The sequence below is a fragment of the Gorilla gorilla genome, chromosome 3 (genome assembly GCF_029281585.2).
Source record: "Gorilla gorilla gorilla isolate KB3781 chromosome 3, NHGRI_mGorGor1-v2.1_pri, whole genome shotgun sequence".
NCBI lineage: Eukaryota > Metazoa > Chordata > Mammalia > Primates > Hominidae > Gorilla > Gorilla gorilla.
In genome coordinates this window covers 168,201,782-168,219,642 of record NC_073227.2, presented here as the reverse complement: position 1 = coordinate 168,219,642, position 17,861 = coordinate 168,201,782, and positions in this window count along the sequence as shown.

Genomic DNA, 17,861 nt, shown 5'->3' with positions numbered 1-17,861 from the left:
AGAGTTGACTTCTTCCTGGTTTAGTCTTGGGAGGGTGTGTGTGTCCAGGAATTTATTCATTTCTTTTAGATTTTCTAGTTTATTTGTGTAGTGGTGTTTATAGTATTCTCTGATGGTAGTTTGTATTTCTGTGGGATCAGTGGCGATATCCCCTTTATCATTTTTTATTCTGTCTATTTGATTCTTCTCTCTTTTCTTTTTTATTGGTCTGGCTAGCAGTCTATCTATTTTGTTGATCTTTTCAAAATACCAGCTTCTGGATTCATTGATTTTTTGAAGGATTTTTTGTGTCTCCATCTCCTTCAGTTCTGCTCTGATCTTAGTTATTTCTTGTCTTCTGCTAGCTTTTGAATTTGTTTGCTCTTGCTTCTCTACTTCTTTTAATTGTGATGCTAGGGTGTTGATTTTAGATCATTCCCACTTTCTGCTGTGGGCATTTAGTGCTATAAATTTCCCTCTAAACACTGCTTTAGCTCTGTCCCAGAGATTCTGGCACATTGTGTCTTTGTTCTCATTGGTTTCAAAGAACTTATTTATTTCTGCCTTGATTTCATTATTTACTCAGTAGTAATTCAGGAGCAGGTTGTGCAGTTTCCATGTAGTTGTGTGGTTTTGAGTGAGTTTCTTGAGTTCTACCTTGATTGCACTGTGGTCTGAGAGACTATTATTGATTTCCTTTCTTTTGCATTTGCTGAGGAGTTTTTTACTTCCAATTATGTGGTCAATTTTAGAATAAGTGCAATGTGGTGCTGAGAAGAATGTATATTCTGTTGATTTGGAGTGAAGAGTTCTGTAGATGTCTGTTAGGTCCACTTGGTCCAGAGCTGAGTTCAAGTTCTGAAAATCCTTGTTAATTTTCTGTCTCATTGATCTAATAAATTGCTTTATTTCATTGACAGTGGGCCGTTAAAGTCTCCATTATTGTGTGGGAGTGTAAGTCTCTTTGCAGGTCTCTAAGGACTTGCTTTATGAATCTGTGTGCTCCTGTACTGGGTACATATATATTTAGGATATTTAGCTCTTTTTGTTGCTTTGATCCCTTTACCATTATGTAATGCCCTTCTTTGTCTTTTTTGATCTTTGTTGGTTTAAAGTCTGTTTTATCAGAGACTAGGATTGCAACCCCTGCTCTTTTTTGCTTTCCGTTTGCTTGGTAGATATTCCTCCGTCCCTTTATTTTGAGCCTATGTGAATTTTTGCATGTTAGATGTGTCTCCTGAATACAGCACACCAATGGGTCTTGACTCTTTATCCAATTTGCTAGTGTGTGTCTTTTATTTGGGGCATTTAGCCCGTTTACATTTAAGGTTAATATTATTGTGTGTGAATTTGATCCTGTCATTATGATGTTAGTTGGTTATTTTGCCTATTAGTTGATGGAGTTTCTTCAGTGTCAATGGTCTTTACGATTTGGTATGTTTTTGCAGTGGCTGGTACGAATTGTTCCTTTCCATGTTTAGTGCTTCTTTCAATAGCTCTTACAAGGCAGGCCTGGTGGTGACAAAATCTGTCAGCATTTGCTTGTCTGTAAAGGGTTTTATTTCTCCTTTGCTTATGAAGCTTAGTTTGGCTGGATATGCAATTCTGGGTTGAAAATTATTTTCTTTAAGAATGTTGAATATTTGCCCCCACTCTCTTCTGGCTTGTAGGATTTCTGCAGAGAAATCCACTGTTAGTCTAATGGGCTTCCCTTTGTGGGTAACCTGACCTTTCTCTCTGGCTGCACTTAACATTTTTTTTTTTCATTTCACCTTGGTGAATCTGACGATTATATGTTTTCTGGTAGCTCTTCTTGGGGAGTACCTTTGAGGTTTTCACTGTATTTCCTGAATTTGAATGTTGGCCTATCTTGCTATGTTGGGGAAGTTCTCCTGGATAATATCCTGAAGAGTGTTTTCCAACTTGGTTCCATTATCCTTATCACTTTCAGGTACACCAGTCAAATGTAGATTTGGACTTTTCACATAGTCCCTTATTTCTTGGAGGCTTTGTTCATTCCTTTTCATTCCTTTTTCTCTAATCTTGTCTTCATGCTTTATTTCATTAAGTTGATCTTCAATCTTAACCTTTCTTCTGTTTGATCAATTCGGCTATTGATACTTATGTATGCTTCACAAAGTTCTTGTGCTGTGTTTTTCAGCTCCATCAGGTCATTTATGTTCTCTCTAAACTGGTTATTCTAGTTAGCAATTCCTCCAACCTTTTTTCAAGGTTCTTGGCTTCCTTTTGTTGGGTTAGAACATGCTCCTTTACCTCGGAGAAGTTTGCTATTACCCACCTTCTGAAGCTTACTTGTGTGAATTCATCAAACTCATTCTCCATCCAGTTTTGTTCCCTTGCTGAAGAGGAGTTGTGATCCTCTGGAGGAGAAGAGGTGTTCTGGTTTTTGGAATTTTCAGCCTTTTTGTGCTGGTTTTTCCTCATCTTCTTGAATGTATCTACATTTAGTCTTTGATTTTGGTGATCTTTGGATGGGGTTTCTGTGTGGATGTCCTTTTGTTGATGTTGATGCTATTCCTTTCTGTTAGTTTTCCTTGTAACAGTCAGGCCTGTCTGCTGGAGTTGCTGGAGGTCCACTCCAGACCCTGTTTGCCTTTGTATCACCAGCAGAGGCTGCAGAACAGCAAAGATTGCTGCCTGTTCCTTCCTCTGGAAGCTTCATCCCAGAGGGGGGTGTGCCAGATGCCAGCCAGAGCTCTCCTGTATGAAGTGTCTGTTGTCCCCTGCTGGGAGGTGTCTCCCAGTTAGGAGGCACAGGGGTCAGGGACCCTCTTGAGGAGGCAGTCTGTCCCTTAGCAGAGCTGAAGCACTGTGCTGGGAGATCTGCTATTCTCTTCAGAGCCGGCAGGCAGGAACATTTAAGTCTGCTGAAGCTGTGCCCACAGCTGCCCCTTCCCCCAGGTGCTCTGTCCCAGGGAGATGGGTGTTTTGTCTATCACGCCTTACTGTGGCTGCTGCCTTTCTTTCAGAGATGCCCTGCCCAGAGTGGAGGAATTTAGAGATGCAATCTGGGTACAGCAGCATTTCCTAGCTGCAGTGGGCTCCACTCAGTTCGAACTTCCTGGCACCTTTGTTTACACTGTGAGGGGAAAACTGCCTACTCAAGCCTCAGTAATGGCGGATGCCCTTCCCCCCACTGAGCTAGAGCATCCCAGGTCAACTTCAAACTGTTGTGGTGGCAGCGAGAATTTCAGGGCAGTGGATCTTAGCTTGCTGGACTCTCAGGGGGTGGGATCTGTGAGCTAGACCACTTGGCTCCCTGGCTTCAGCCCCCTTTCCAGGGGATTGAGCGGTTCTGTCTTGCTGGCATTTCAGGTGCCACTAGGGTATGAAAAAAAACTCCTACAACTAGCTCAGTCTCTGCCCAAACAGCCTCCCAGTTTTGTGCTTGAAACCCAGGGACCTGGTGGCATAGGCACCAGAATGGATCTCCTAGTCGTGAAGACCGTGGGAAAGGGTAGTATCTGGGCCAGAGTGCACAGTCCCTCATGGCTTCCCTTGGATTGGGAAGGGAGTTCCTCGACCCTTGCGCTTCCTGGGTGAGGCAGTGCCCCACCCGGCTTTGGCTAGCCCTCTGTGGGTTGCACCCACTGTCTAACCAGTCTCAGTGGATGAACCAGGTACCTCAGTTGGAAATGGAGAAATCACCCACCTTCTGTGTTGATCTCACTGGAAGCTGTAGACTGGACCTGTTCCTATTTGGCCATGTTCAAGTTTCTTTTTTTTTAATCCATTCTAGCACTGGTGGCACAATCAGTGATTGACATTGAAACGTCAATCTGGAAATATAATTTTTAATCATTCTCAAGAACATTTATGAGATAACTATTTTGGGCTAGGCAGTTTGGAAGAACAAATCCTGTGCTCAAAATCATTCAAAGGCTGGTAATTTTCTATTAAAGGAGGGAGGGTGCTTGATGTAATAGAAAAATAAAGGGATGTGCAGTCAGACAAACTTGGATTTGAATTTCAGTTCCCCATTTTCTAACTAAGTTACTGTCTAGGAAACTCTCGTGGAAAGTAACCTAACTTACCTGAGACTTTGCTTCCCTTCTTGCAAAATAAGATAATCATGGGTGTGTGACAGTCACTGCCAGTTTCCTTGATAATACTTATTCCTCTCCTTCTCCCTATTTTGTTGGGGTGGCAATGTACCCAGCTAATAAACTTGATTTCTCAGACTCCCTGGAAGCAAGTGGTGGTCAAGTGACACATTTCTGATGAATGAGGACTAAGCAAAGGGGAAAGTAATAGTCTTGAGGTCACAGGGATAATGGGGCTAGGCAGATCCTGAGGGGCCTTGAGGCTATTTTAGGGCTTTGGATTTTACTGAGTGAAAGGGAAGCCATAAAGCATCCTGAGAGATGACCACTCCAGATGCTATGTTGAGAGTAGACTGGAAGGGTGAGGAAGGGAGATCTGGTCAGAGAATGTTGCAGTAATCTGTGTGAAAGACCATGATGGCTTAAACTAGGTTGGTGAGCTGTAGAGATGGCACAAATTGTCTGATTTTGGATAGGTGTTGGAAGGAGAGTCCACAGGATTTGAAAATAGAATAGTTGTGGAGAGTGTGATTAAGATAATTAAGAAATAATCCAAGTTTTTGGCCTGAGTAACTGTCAGGATGAGATTGCCCTCAACTGAGGGGAGGAAGGCCATAATAAAGTGTGTTTGATGGGAAAGGCTAGGAGTTCATTTCTGTTTATGGTGAATTTGATGTGTCTACTAGAAATCCAAGAGGAAATGTGAAGTAGGTAATTTTGTGTATAAATCTGGAGTTGAAGAGAGAAACCTGTGCTGAAGAAGCAAATTTAGGATTCTAACATGTGTTTAAAGCCGTGAGATTGGATGAGATCACCAGAGTTAGCATAAGTAAAGGAGAGGTGTGTGTGCCCTGGACCAATCCACCATTATGAAACACGGAGAAAAGAAAGGAGACTGAGAAGGAAGATCTAGTAAGGCAGGAGGAAAAGCAAAGGGGTGTTGTCTTGGAAGCTAAGAGAGGGGGTGCTCAACTGTGTCAAAGGCTGCCGATTAGTCACTCTAAAATTCAGACAAAGAATGTACCATTACATCTAGCACCATGGAGGTCATAGGTCACCACAGGGAAAGCGCTTTGTGCCTGCTAGATGTGCCTTGGGGGAAATGGAAGGGGAGGAATTGGAAACAGAAAGTAAACAGGACTCTCAAGGAGTTTTAAGGCAAAGATTTAAGATAGTTGTTAGTAGGAAAGTGGAATAAGGGGCAAGAGGAAGTGGTGTGCATGTGTATATATATATATATATGTGTGTGTTTAGGAAAATTACATAATAGTATCTTGATGAAAATAATCCCATCATCAAAATTTTGATGATGTTATAGAGAGGAAAAATGGCTAATCACTTTAAGTAGGATAGAGGAGACGTAATCTAAAACACATTTAGAAGAGCTTGTACTTCTTTATGTATACCATCTGTAGTTAAGGCATGGGTGGTTATGAAAGAAACAAAAGGCAAAGTCTGTTACCTCAAAGTACATACAGTTTAGCTAGGGAAATGAGAAGACTATGTACGCTGCTACCTCCTTAGAGCATGTCCCACCCCATCCTTTTTGTTTCATGCGTTGTGAAGATTCTTTGACTCACAGTGAGATGGACACACTATTATCTTTCTTTGTTATCTCTGGGCAGAGAATTTCAAAAGTGGTATGCATTTGTCAATTAAATTCACCATACCAGAGGACTACCATAATTTTACCTATATTTTATGATTGGTTTATAACAGCTTCATTGTGTTTCTTTAAACTTTCAACAGACTTTTTCCAATCCCTCTAAAATTCCAGGCCGTTTGCTAGGTGCTGGGTTTGGAGAAATAGGAACTCTGTACTTAAGCAAGTAATGAGACCCTGAAATAAAGCAGTGGTGTTGACAGCAGGGTAGAGGGAAGGGGGCATGTTAGAAAGAGATCCAGAAAGTAGAATCGGTACAATTTGGTGATTGCCTAGAAATGAAAAATTGGTGAGACTGAGGAGTTTAACTTTATTTTGAGAATGTTCTAAATACAAATCTCAGTTTCTACAATAATTAGATTGATAATCATATATTATTACTCATTTTATTTGACTTCTTAAGCTAGTTTTGTTTGTGTTTTCCTATAAATTAATCAATTTCGTATACATTTCTCATCGTTTTACCATCAAGTTGTACGTAACATTCTGTTTACATTTTAAATATTTTGTAAATAAATTTGCATTCCTAAGATTTTACACTGGTGCTTTATCTCTTAGCTTTTTGAAAATTTTAGATGTTTCACTAACCTCTGTGTTTACCTTTTTGCTCTTTCATTTCTTGCTTTCCTTAAAATTTTCATTGATTTTTCCCTTTAGATTCTAGAATTAAATATTTACTTTCATTGTTTCTTCTTTCTTATTTAATAATAAAAGCTTGTAAAAATACAACTTTTCCTCTGAATATAGTTTTGACCACATTCCACTTCAATTATCTGAGTAGCGTGTCATTCCTACTTGACCCAGAAGAGTGATTTTTCATATACTTTAGTTTTAACATACATTGATATTTTCACTTTTATTAATAGGTTAGAGTCTAACTTCATGGTATTCAGAGAATATATTGAATTTTTCATGGAATAATAGGTGATAAACTGAAGGCCTGCTATATAAAGTGATTCCAAAGTGATAGAGAAATCGTTTTCTGTTTTGTGTGAACCTTGAGTTCTGAAATAGGAAGTAGGCAGAGGGAGAAAGGAAAAGAAAGGATATTCTTACTTTTAGGTGAGCAAAGCATGGGTAGGCCACAATTAAATAGAGCTTTATTGGCCTTCTAGCGCTGTAGGAAATTGTAGGTTGTAGGAAATTATCTAATTTTATTTTATTTCTGATATTTTATTTCTGATATTTCCTTGACTTTATATATACTTTTTTGGTTTTATTTTATTTTTTTTAAAGATAAGGTCTTTTTCTGTTTCCCAGGCTGGAGTGCAGTGGCACGATCATAGCTCACTGCAGCCTCAAACTCCTGGACTCAAGTGATCCTCCCATCTCAGCCTCCCTATATATACTTTTTCATTTTTCTTTTTAGAGATGGGATCTTGCTATGCTGCCCAGGGTTGTCTCAAACACCTGAGCTCAAATGATCCTCCTACCTTGACCTTCCAAAGTGCTGGTATTATAGGAGTGAGCCACAGTGTCCAGCCCCTATATATACTTTTATACCTTATTTCTGATATTTTATTTCTGTTACTTGGGTTTCAATGTTACTGTAAGTTTTCATTTTTCTGTCTTCATAAGGTTAAGTGAAATGTTAAGACCATCTGCCTTGTAGTCTTCCTTATAGCTGGGTGCCTGAAAGAATGACAAAATTAATACATGATTAATTTATGAAAATTTTAAAATATAAAAAGTGAATTTAGATCTATAACTTTATCACCCAGAGACAATTATCAGCATTTTTACACATCATGAATATGCTTGCTTATATAGAACAGTAATATTATAAGTAAAAAAAATGTATAATCATTTAGTAAATATTGTGTGTAACTTGAGTATTTCACTCAACAGTATATGTGTGTATTTCCCCATATTACTAAGTATTATTCTATAACATGCTTTTTAAATGGATGCCATTCTGTAGTAGCATTATTTATATATACTCTTTTGATGAACCTATATATATATTACTTTTAAATATATATATATACTTTTGCTATTATGAACTTCCTTGTGCATATATTTTCTGTAGATCCCTGTGGTTTTCCTAGGATAAACTTCTAAGGCGTTTAAGAATTTGTGGGGAGAGGCACCTCAGCACTAGGAAGCTTTGCTCTATGTTGCAGTTTGCCCTTTAGAATGATGGTATCAATTTACACCCTCACCAGTATTGCACTTAGGCCCAATGGATATTACCATTTATTGTTATCTTTCATATTAGTTTGCTAGGTCTGCCATAAGAAGATACCACTGGCAGGCACAGAAATTTATCTTCTCATGGTTCTAGACAATAACAGTCTAAGATCAAGGTGTCAGCAGGTTTGGCTTCTTCCCAGCTCTCTCTCCTTGTCTTGCGATGGCTGTCTTCTTGCTGTGTGTTCACATGGTCCCTGAGTGCATGAACGTGCCAGGTGTCTCTCTGTGTGTCCAAATTTCCTCTTCTTATACAAACACCAGCCAAATTGAATTAGGGCCCTACCTCAATGGCCTCATTTTAACTTGACCACTTCTTTAAAGTTCCTATCTTCAAATACAGTCACATTCTGAGAAACGGGGTTAGGGCTTCAACCTATGAATTTGAAGGGTAGGACACAATTTAGGCCCTAACATGCATCTTTGTTGGAGAAGAGGCAAGTAATGCTATCTAATTGTTGTTTTCATTTTTATTTATTTAATTATTAGTGAGGTTAAACATTTTATATATTTACTCACCATTTGTATTTCCCCTCTTCATATTCTTTGTCCAGTTTTGGATATTTCTAGTTTCTTCTTATTCTCTACATCTTCTTATCTTTTAAAAGATACATATTAATATATATGCACCTTGTTGATTTTTAAGAGCTCTTTCTATGTTATAAATATTGGCTGTAAAATATATTGAAAATTTTCAATTGTACCAGTCAGCTTTAATAATCTTCACATTTTGGTATATAAATGTTTTTAAAATTTAAATGTTCCTTTTTGGAGGTCGTTAACCAGTTTTTCTAATGGATTCTTGAGAAGTACATCTTCTTAGTATTAAAGGCTACCTTTTATGTATTAAAGTATTACATAAATGTGAATGAATTCATTTATTTTTATATATGGAATCTCTATGTTGTTTAATAACATAATTTTATAATACATTTTAAGAAAATTGCAGGGCAAGCCTTGCATCTTTTTTTTTGTAAAAATACTTTTTCCTTATGTTTCTTGTTTCTTTTTTGCCATTTTTTTCTTCACATACATTTTATAATTATTTTGAAAAATCTTCTGCATTGTCTAATGCCACCCTGCCACCAATGCTATTGGGATTTGCACATGTAATTTCATTAAACGTTTGGGCTGCCCCAAAGTTTAGCCCTCTGTCACATAAGGCAGAGAAATCCCCACAGCAACCCCAGGTTTCATGCAGTAAACCAGGCTCCAATTTCCGACCTCCCTTCCAGCAAATTGAGTTAGTTTTGGTGACCCCCTGGGAGTTGAATTCCGAGCCTCTTTTGCCTGCCTCTGCATCTGGAACCCAGGAGGCCCATGGCTTAAACTCCACTTACTTATTTCACCCCTTTGTGTTTCAGACGCACAGAGACAGTTACTTAATTTTTAATAATGACCAGGCTATTTGAATTATCCCTTTATAACCTAAGTGTCATTGCTATGTATTTAGAACAGAGGAGCTTTCAAAGCACGAATTTTTAATACCCTTTAAAACAGAAGATAAGCAATTGATCTTGTATTTTTCCTTTGTAATTGACAGCCTTGTTGAACTCTCTTCCTAGTTTTCATGTTTCATTGATTTTTTGGGTTTTCCAAAGAAATTACTGACTTGAAAATGTTACCAGTTTGGTCTTCTCTTTCCCATTTTTAGATTGCTTATTATTAATACTGTCACATGTCGCTGAATGACAGGAATATATTCTGAGAAATGCATTGTCAGACAATCTGGTTGCTATGTGAATATCATAGAGTATACTTAAACAAACCTACATGGTATAGCCTACTATACACCTAGCCTGTATGGTATGGTTTATTGCTCCTAGGCTACAAACACATACAGGATGCTACTCTTCTGAATACAGTAGGCAATTGTAACACAATGGTATTTGTGTCTCTAAATGCAGGAAAGGCAATGCATTGCACTACAATGTTAGGACAGCTACAATGTCAGTAGGTGGTAGGAAGTTTTTAGCTCCGTTACAATCTTATGGGACCACCATTGTATATGTGGTCCATTGTTGACTGAAACATTATTATGCAGCATATCACTGAATTATTATTTGTTCTCTTGCACCAGCTAAAGCTGTAATGTTAAATAAGTTTGGGGAAGATGGGGTAGTAAGCATGCTATTTTGGAGAAGCTTATGGAAGCCAAACTGGCTGGAGTGGGCCAGAGAAGGAGCACAAGAGGCCAGACCACCTCTGTGCCTGAGATTAATCTGGTTGTATATATTTTTCATCACCTTTATATGTCAATGACTGATTACACAAATTGGCTGATATAAAATCATGAGACCCAAACTTTTTAAAAGAACTCTGTAGAATAGATGTTGCGCTACTGTCCTTTGGTTTTTAAGACTGAGAAAAAGAAATCTGAGATTATTTTTCTTTCTGCCTGGGTTTTGCATTTGCTCTTTTTTTTTGGAATTTAATTTTATTGCCCTGGAATATGTCAAGATGTTGGTATTTCTTTAGTAACATTACTTTGTATATGGTAAATCCATTTGTTCTGCACCTTCATATCTTTTTTAGTCCAGAAATAGATCTAATGGTTATGTCTTTATTACTTATTTTCTGTCTGCTCTAGACTCTTCTTTAAAAGTTAATAATCATTCTTGTTCGGGATCTTTGTTTTCTATTCTCTGTATCATTCATCTGTTATAATTTTCTGTTTTATTTCTTCTCTTCTAATGTACATTTTAACATCTCTAACATATTTTGTTTTCTTGGAGGAAAATTTTTTGTACTGCCCTTAACAGTTTATCTTTTATTTTACAGTATTGTTTCACTTCATCTTATATTTTATTTCATATTCTGTATTTTTGAAGGCAGAGAGTGTCTTTCTGACCAATATTTCTTTTTTTGTAATGTCTTTATCAATATTATTCTCTTCCTCTGTATCTTGCATGATATATTCTCCCTTTTTTATATAGAGGAATCTTTTTCTTTCTAATTATCCATGAATGAAGAACAGGCTATCCAAGCCCATTAGCTGCATGGGAAGCTGTGACTTGCAGTCTCTAACTATCTTCCATCACGTATTCAATGTCTGTTAATATAACTTTAAATTACTCGCTCAGTTGTTGGACTGCCACAAAAGGGCATGGGAAGGGAGTTAAAGCCCTTGGGCAGTCCAAGCTGGGGATCATTTTTTTTTTCTGGCTTTGTAGGAGCAGCTTCCTATATCTGTCTGTTAGGCCATTCCACATCAGCTATATCGTGTGTTTGTGCTGTGTCCCCTTCTTTATGATGCAGCCATCTACATCCAGATATAAGCGCCCACCTCTCAAATCTTAGAGAATCCTTGCCCCTCTCCTGGCTCTTTTTGATGCCCCCATTTTATGAGCCAATTGGGCCTTTCAGCACAATTGTTTTGAATGCTGCAGATTCCCATGGCAAACGGCCTTTCCAAGTGGTGTGCTCCTTCTGTCCTTAGACCCTTTCCTTGGCCTCTAAATCAGAGGCTTTTGAAAGAATCTCTTCTATTGTTTCCAGGGTCTCCCTTATCTATTCATATGCTATGTTCTCAAGAAGCTCTTTGTTATTTTTCTGTTGTTGCCAAAACAAGTTACTACAAAGTTAGTGGCTTAAAGAAACAAATAGATTATTTTACAGTTCTGAAGTTCAGAAGTCTGACACATACACCTCACTGGGCTAAAATCAGGACCTTGGCAGAGCTGCATTCCTTTCTGTAGGCTCTAGGTAGGATACTATTTTTTTTTTTCTTTCTGCCTTTTCCAGCTTCCCCAGGCCTCCTGCAAGCCTTGGAGTGTGGTTCCTCCCACCATCTTCAAAGCCAGCAAAGGCGTCAAGTCCTTCTCGTATTGCCTCACCCTGACCTCCTTTTCTGCCTCTCGTCTACGTTTAAAGACCCTGTGATTCCACTGGGCCCACCTGGGTAATCCAGGATAATCTCTCTCTTTTACGGTTACATGATTAGGAACCTTAATTCCATCTTAATTACTCTTTATTATATGGTTTAGTGTATTCATGGTGTACTTTAGGGATTAGGACCTGGACATCGTTGGGGGGACCATTATTCTGCCTACCAAGGCCTCTGTATCTTTTTCAACTGTATTATACCTCTAAAATATCTGGTGACACTTCCTTAACATTTCCGGCATAATCTTGATACTCTTACCTACTTTCCATGACTGAAGCTACTTTTCGTGTACTTTATTTTCGATGGGAGAGTTACATGGGTATACTCAGGCCACCAAATTTTCAGGAAAGTGCAGATACTATTTATTATAAAAGGAATTATGTGACTTTTTCAGGGAGTTTCCCCATGATTACATTTACATATTGATTATGAGATTTGTGGTTATTCAGGTTATATTTATTTTCCTGGATTTATGGCTTTCTGTTGCATTTTGAGGAATTTCTCTGCAAGTTTTGTTATCCAGGAACTCCCTTTCTCATGGACATTTTCAGCACAGGGTGGATAAGGAACTAAATTTAGCCACTTTTGGTTCTCATGTAAAAAATGGACTGGGGAATGGGTCAAAAACTTCTCATCTCAAAATCAGTGTACTCAATGCAAATTTGTTATGTTTCTCTTATATTGAACATTAAGCTCTATTTATCAAACACTTCCCACATATGTTTTCCATTAGCTTTAAACCCTGGTGAATATTTGGAAGATACCCTAGCTTTTAATGGTCCCTTGAGGAAACTGCTGAAATTTTTCCAATTCATTTTATGTTGTGAAAACTATTTTTTATTCTACTTTAAATTGTGTCTTAAAAATGTCAAGGGTTTAAATTTCTATGAACAACTTCTTTGAATTTCGTCTCATAAATTAGGATTCCCATGGGCATATTATTTTCCTTAACATTTTAAAATTTTCAAGATTATATGACATTGTAACATTTACTTATTCTCCAGGGATGCAGTCTCCAAAGAAATTGGAAAGTTTTTTTTTGTTTATTTGGTTGGTTGGTTGATTGTTGTTTGTTTTTACATTAAAAAAATTTTCCTAATTGGCTAGTAATACCTTAAATCCCAGCTGTATACTTCATATTTCAAAAAGCCTGAAGAATAAGCTGTCCCAAATGGCACTAAGATAATATCTATACATAAAACAACATATGAGGCTCTGGTTTCTTTATTACCAATAAACTGCAAGATTAATTTCTTTGTTTCCCTCCAAACATCATTTTATTTGGAATGGAGTCATTGTAACCTTTTCTTTTGTGCACTTAATGACCTAGATTTTTGTTGAACTCCACAATCTAAACACCATTTAGATCTACTAATGGTGTAAGCCTTCTGTGCTGACAGAACACCCCATGTGCTAACTTTCAGCTTGGGTCCCCCGATATAAAGTCTGCTGGTAAAAGTTGCTGAGCACTGTCAGGCTTATCAACAGACTTCAGTGAGGAGTGTGGCATTTCAGTGATACTAAGCCAGGGCTGTGCTGTTCAGACATACCATTCATCACCTCCTTCACAGGGCCTGGACAGGCATTCCTGCTTCTAATCAGTACTTATATGGTGTTGGGAACAACGACAACAAAAAGATGTCCGCTGCACCAAAGTAGGACAGTCATTATATCTAGTGGTTGTTGAATTGGTCGTGTACTAATTGCTCTCATTGAGATATACTGCTGCAGAAAAATGAGGAATGAATAGCGGCCAGGACAGGCGTGAGTGAGAAAGAGCTTCACAAATCCTTAGGTTTGGTGTTTCAGAGGAACCAATTGTTGAAGAGAAGCCCAGAAGCAAATAATTGAAAATAGGCTCTGCAAGTATCTGCATTAATATACCAAATAAAATAAAGTTTATTTTTATTTGGATTATACAGAGCAATATTAATGCATTCTATATAGAAAATCAGACCATTGAACCAGAGTGCCCACCTCTGTCCAAGACTGACTTGGAGTGATCAGACCTCACTGTGTTTTTAAACCTGCTGAGGTGTGGGAGGATATGGAGCCATGAATCTTTCCCTGCTTGGCACAAGATGAGTTGGTGGTGTCAGGTGTGGCAGTGGCATGACTCCTACTAGTGGTTGTTATAGCTGTCTTTGAAAAAGAGGTTCTCCTAAATATCCTACATTAGAAATTAACTAAATAAAGTATGGTTTGTAATTAAACAGATTATGGAGAAATCATTAAAATCACATTCTTTAAGAATATTTAACTACACAAAAGTATATACATATTTTAAAGGTAATATATACAGGTTCATCAGAAGAGTATATATAAATAATGCTACTACAGAATGGCATCCATTTAAAAAGCATGTTGTAGAAGAATACTTAGTAATATGGGGAAATACATATATTGTTGAGTGAAATACTCAAGTTACACACAATATTTACTAAATGATTATAATTTTAACTACACAACAAAATACTCACTATTACAAAAAGGGGTAGGCAACAGGATGCAAAAATTATTAAAATGTGCCAAAATGTTTTCAGTATTTGTTTCTGGATGTTAGCATTATAGTAAATTTAAAATTTTATTTTTTATGTTTTTTTCTATTTCTTGGATATTCCACAATGACCATATGCTCTCATTATCACAGGGAAGATGTATTTTTAACAAAGAAATTTAAGGAAATATTTAAAGCAAATATGCCAGGCCTGGATCTATCAGTTCTAAATTTTGTTGAATAAGATTTAGAGCTATGTGGACAATATTTAATCTTGAGATTTGGGTTATGTTGGACAGGTAAAATGTTAGTTGAATATATTTTTAGTGGAATTTGATTCTCATGTTATTTCAGGGGTCTATTTTAAAGATAAATATGAAAGTAATAATTATTTTCAATATGTTAAACATGTACAAAGATAAGCTTTAAATTTTATATTTTTCAGTGGGAAAAGAAAAAATTAAGCTAGTGCAATGCTATGGTCCCAATGTTGGTGGCCACTAAAATTCACATGTGAAAACTACTCCTTAATGAAAACATATTAAGAGGTGGGCATTCATAAGGGTGATAAAAGAGGCTCGAGGGACCTGTTTACCCTTCCATCATGTGTGGACATGTAGAAGGCACTATCTATGAGAAACAGGGCTTCGCCAGACACAGAATCTGCTGGTGCCTTGATGTTGGACTTCCCAGCTCCCGGAACTGTAAGCAAAAAATTTCTGCTGTTTATAAATCACCCGCATTTTATTTGGAATAAATGATAGTGGAAATTTGGTTATTCCACATCCATATCACCTTTTAAGTACTCAATAGATATTTTTCTTAATGAATAAATAAGTGTCTGTTTCAGTCAATCTATTGTAGAACAATTATTGCCAGTGACAAAAGTCATCGTTTGTTTGCCCTTTGGCTAAAACTAACAAATAGAGAGAAAGCTGAACTAAACAGTAAGCAATTTTGAGCTGTGAGCATGTTATGTGAAGTTATTCTATGTTCTATGATAACCATGAAAATATCATTTAGTGTTATTTCCAGGATATACAAAAATGTAGGAGGTAAGCTCTTTGAAATTCAGCTCTTATTTTCTTTATGCTACAGAGAAAGGGGACAGTGGAAGGTAAGAATAATATCTTATTGTCGAATGACAGTAATCTACTAAACTAGTGAAGGCAAGAAGATACGATGCTATAAAACAATGAATTGGGAATCAGATTTATTTGGTGTCTCCCTCTGCTTTGTGATTAATTTGTGTCTGTTGGTTGCTCTGTAGGCCTTAGTTTTTTCAAGTGTAAACTCAAACGTTTGTTCTAAAATTAGTTCTAAAATTGTCAAATTGCAGAGGCCCAGGAAAGCTACAGAATCTGGCAATGGCAATAGTGAGGGGAGAAGCAGGGTACCTATGAGCCATGTTCACCCTTTCTGATCAGATTGCCACTTTGCTTATCTGTTTTTGGAAACTGGTTGTTTTATGGCTTCCAATGCAAAATAAATAAACACACTCCCTACTTATGAAGAATTGTTTTGGTGGGAGAGGCATGGAACGACTTGTTCAAATGAGTGGGGTTAATTTAAGCTTTATTTTCATATATACAATGATGTTTGAGAATTATTTTTAAAGGCTTGCTGACACTACAGGATTGCAATTCATTGTTGTCAATGTGCTTTGTTCTGGAGGTGTGGTTTTACACTAGCTAGTTATTATTTCATGTGGTTGGTTCAGGGTTGAAATGAAAGCAGTCATCAAGTTGTAAGTAGTGAGTGTCCCTATAAAAGAATGGGATCTAATGGCTGAAAAAAAAATAGTCCCTGATGGGAAATCAGAAAATGTGCATTCTGTTCTCATCACCCACTGGCTAAAGGAAGGGGGACAATATAATAGAATTTTCTGCATTTTGCTTTTCCTATCAGCAAAATGGAGGTAGCACATGTCAACCATCAGTCTCCACTGAGGTTTTCCTGGGAATCAACTAAAAAGGCTTTTCAAGTGCTCTCTGGGGTAGACACAGTTTGTATTTAAACGACTTTGACAACCATCTTGGAACAGCTTCACTTGGCATTCTAGTGAATGAACTCAGATAATTTTTTCATTCAATTTATTATTTTATTGATACATAATAGCTGTACATATTTTCAAGGTACATGTGATAATTTGTTTTTTGTTGTTGGTTTTGTTTGTTTGTTTGTTTTACTTTAAGTTCTAGGATACATGTGCAGAATGTTCAGCTTTGTTACGTAGGTATACATGTGCCGTAGTGGTTTGCCACACCTACCAACCCATCATCTAGCTTTTAAGCCCCGCATGCATTAATGCTCTCCCTCCCCTTGCCCCCCACCCAACAGGCCCTGGTGTGTGATGTTCCCCTCCCTGTGTTCATGTGTTCTCATTCATTGTTCAACTCCCACTTATGAGTGAGAACACGCAGTGTTTATTTTCTGTTCCTGTGTTAGTTTGCTAAGAATGAGTTTTTTTTTCTTTTTTTCTTTCTTTTTTTTTTACTTTAAAGAGCCTGGATACTTTTAGAATGACTTTTCTTACTCTTATATGACTGAACTACTAATAACTTAATTTTCCCCAAAGGATTGTTTCCTTTGTGAGCTTGAATGAGGGAGAAAGAAAGGAGGTATGGCAAAGTTTACATAACAGACTGTACTTGAGTGTTTTAACTATAGTAAAGCACGATGATCTTGCTTCTCGCCTGGGGTGACTAGTTGTTCTGAGGTCTGGAAAGTCTGTCAAGACCTACATCCATGAGAGAGAAACTTATTGACCCCAGTCCTGTGTGTCCTCCACCTCATGGGTCACCCAAAGTTTTCTTGTGACCATAGAAAGATAATTATTATCTTTTCTCTGCTGAGATGTTTGTGTTCTCTTAGATTTCAGAAGATTCCAGCAGTTATAAAATATAAGGCCAATATTTTGCAAAGACTCAACAACTTTTTTGGGAGAGCTAAATTTGCAATGCACAGTAATGTATCTGCTTTCATCAAATAATCAAAGGCTTCCTTATTGGTATAATGTAACTTGTAAACTAGCCCACATTTTTTAGAGGAAACAACTAGACCTAGAATTGCAGTAATAGATTCCTGGACTGCAAAATTAAATGCCCCAATAGTTTGCCTCTCTATCCAAACTCACGGTTATCCATTCACTGGGTGACGTGTGTTACATGCCCTTCTGTACTCAGGAGTATTAATTCCCTTTCATTAATAATGTAGAAGTTAAAAACATATATTTTTTCTTAAGTAATAAATAGGATCTTAAAATGTAATAGATAATGAAGCTCCTACTATGGGCAAAATCTTAAATTTGCTTAAACCTTAAATTTGGTTAAGTCTTTTGCTGTGAGTGTAGAATTTTCCATCTCCAAATGGGATCAAATCATTTCTTGACTGTGTTCAACTAATTTATTTTAAGGATGTTCATTTTCTTATACACAGATTTTCTCATGCTACTTACTTTTCTTTCTTTTGGAATATGATGCATCATTCCAGGTCTTCCTCATATCCCACCTCTTCTGGGAAAGCTTTCTAGCCATGAATGGCTCACAGTGTTCTCTCTCTTATAGGAACTTTCTCAGTACA